The sequence below is a fragment of the Schistocerca piceifrons genome, unplaced genomic scaffold (assembly GCF_021461385.2).
Source record: "Schistocerca piceifrons isolate TAMUIC-IGC-003096 unplaced genomic scaffold, iqSchPice1.1 HiC_scaffold_1284, whole genome shotgun sequence".
NCBI classification, from domain to species: Eukaryota; Metazoa; Arthropoda; class Insecta; order Orthoptera; family Acrididae; genus Schistocerca; species Schistocerca piceifrons.
Window position 1 is genome coordinate 30,001 of NW_025727107.1, and position 2,500 is coordinate 32,500.

Genomic DNA, 2,500 nt, shown 5'->3' on the forward strand with positions numbered 1-2,500 from the left:
TAATGTGGATGGCAGCAGGACGTACATGCCGCCCCTCCCCACGTCCCCACCTTGCCCCCTGCCTTCGCAAGCTGGTTGGTGAGAAGTTTGCATGTTCAATGCCCTTCGCATGCGACGTACTCAGGCTACGTTGTGGTGCGGCCTGTGTCAACTGTCCGCTGATGTCGTACGCGTGAACCACAATCTGTACTGCACATTCGTCCTTATGTACTGAATGATACATCGTGGCACATGTGTGACCGCACAACGACTGCGCCCAAAAACGGCGGACCATACAGTGCAAATATTGTGCACGCAGCTACGTGTCGTCTCCCTATGAGAGCTGGATTGCAGTGTGGTACGCCATAGAGACGTGTGGGAGGAACGGACGCCGTGGATGGCGATCAGCATGAGCTGTCTGTTGATGTATTCGGACCTAGTCGTCTCTCCTCACACACCGTGATGGCATGGTGCACCGCGTTCCATATCTGCGACATGCTACAGAGGCCGGTTGACAGTCGTTCGAGCAATGGACATCGCATACGTACGGGGGCCACCTTCCACGTATTGTCTAGGCGTGCACATTTTGTTGCGTGTATGTGGGCAGACGTAGTGTGGCGTGACACCTGACACAGGCATGCAATAATCGTTGAAGTTGCAAATGGCGATGGACGCCTGCGTTTTCTGGTGAAGTTACGCAAATGAACAAATGGTAACCTGTTGTGGTGCGGTTGTTCTCGCTAGGGGTGAATCGGTGATGGCGACGATAGGTTGAGGTACTAACCGGTTGTTCCAGCGATACCCACCATGCCGACGAAACTGAACGGCATCTGGGTGTGAAGCGATACGCGGCGGTGGCTGGGTGGGACCGTCCCCGGCCGGTGAGGGGGCGCCTCCCGGCGTGCTGGCCGCGCGGTGCGTGGGCGCACGCGCTACAGCCGGCTGGTGGGGGCGGCCAGTGGCAGGCGCGCCGGCCGACGGACGCGGCAGGCGTCGCAGCTGCGCGCCGGCGCACCCTGCGCGCGGCGCCGTGCGGCCAAAGTAGGTCCTCGCGGGCCCGGTGCGAAGCGCGGTGGACATCTTCAGTGTGCTGGTCCGATTGAGGACTGTGTGCGTTGAGGATGCGCCGCCGCCCGGCGCTCGGCGCCGCGACGCCGTCTGCTGCTCGGTCGCCCAGCGGTTCTCGCTGGTGGTTTGTATCGCAGCTGTGCGGATGTGTTGGCGCGTGCGCTGTGCTGGGAGAGTTCGCTTCGGCACCCAAGTGGGGCTTTTGTCCTTCTGTGGCGCTGGCGTTGGAGCTGCCGGTCACCGTAGGTGGCGCGTGTTGTCTCCCGCCGGCAATGCCACGACAGCACGCTCCCGGGCCTCTGTCGGCAGCGGCAAGCTCAGTTGGGAGCACGGGTGGTCGCACCGAAAGCGTCTACTCGCCTAACTCCGGGCGATTGCGCCTCTCTCGAACCCGACCAAGTACTTGGGACGGCGCTGCGCGCCGCCGGGACCTGAGAGGGTTTCGAGGTGTATTGTGCAGGGGAGCTCAGCCTCCTCCTGTTTGCAGAATGATTGAGCGGACGCTTGCGTGTTCGCGCGGGCCCCCGGGACACACTCCCGGGCGGCCGGCTGCTCAGCTCTAGTTGACGCAGCTCCCTGGTTGATCCTGCCAGTAGTCATATGCTTGTCTCAAAGATTAAGCCATGCATGTCTCAGTACAAGCCGCATTAAGGTGAAACCGCGAATGGCTCATTAAATCAGTTATGGTTCCTTAGATCGTACCCACGTTACTTGGATAACTGTGGTAATTCTAGAGCTAATACATGCAAACAGAGTCCCGACCAGAGATGGAAGGGACGCTTTTATTAGATCAAAACCAATCGGTCGGCTCGTCCGGTCCGTTTGCCTTGGTGACTCTGAATAACTTTGGGCTGATCGCACGGTCCTCGTACCGGCGACGCATCTTTCAAATGTCTGCCTTATCAACTGTCGATGGTAGGTTCTGCGCCTACCATGGTTGTAACGGGTAACGGGGAATCAGGGTTCGATTCCGGAGAGGGAGCCTGAGAAACGGCTACCACATCCAAGGAAGGCAGCAGGCGCGCAAATTACCCACTCCCGGCACGGGGAGGTAGTGACGAAAAATAACGATACGGGACTCATCCGAGGCCCCGTAATCGGAATGAGTACACTTTAAATCCTTTAACGAGTATCTATTGGAGGGCAAGTCTGGTGCCAGCAGCCGCGGTAATTCCAGCTCCAATAGCGTATATTAAAGTTGTTGCGGTTAAAAAGCTCGTAGTTGGATTTGTGTCCCACGCTGTTGGTTCACCGCCCGTCGGTGTTTAACTGGCATGTATCGTGGGACGTCCTGCCGGTGGGGCGAGCTGAAGGCGTGCGACCGCCTCGTGCGTGCTCGTGCGTCCCGAGGCGGACCCCGTTGAAATCCTACCAGGGTGCTCTTTATTGAGTGTCTCGGTGGGCCGGCACGTTTACTTTGAACAAATTAGAGTGCTTAAAGCAGGCAAGCCCG

The 2,500-nt window shown here is 58.6% G+C and overlaps 1 non-coding gene across 1 annotated transcript in view; it reads left to right on the forward strand.

Moving 5' to 3' along the window:
* Window positions 1–1,620: 1,620 nt before the first annotated feature.
* The window catches only part of LOC124731445, a 1,910-nt gene continuing 1,030 nt past the window's right edge, over window positions 1,621–2,500 (forward strand). Inside the window, exon 1 of the ribosomal RNA XR_007008274.1 lies at window positions 1,621–2,500. This exon is cut by the window's right edge and continues 1,030 nt beyond it. This is a non-coding gene — a ribosomal RNA (small subunit ribosomal RNA).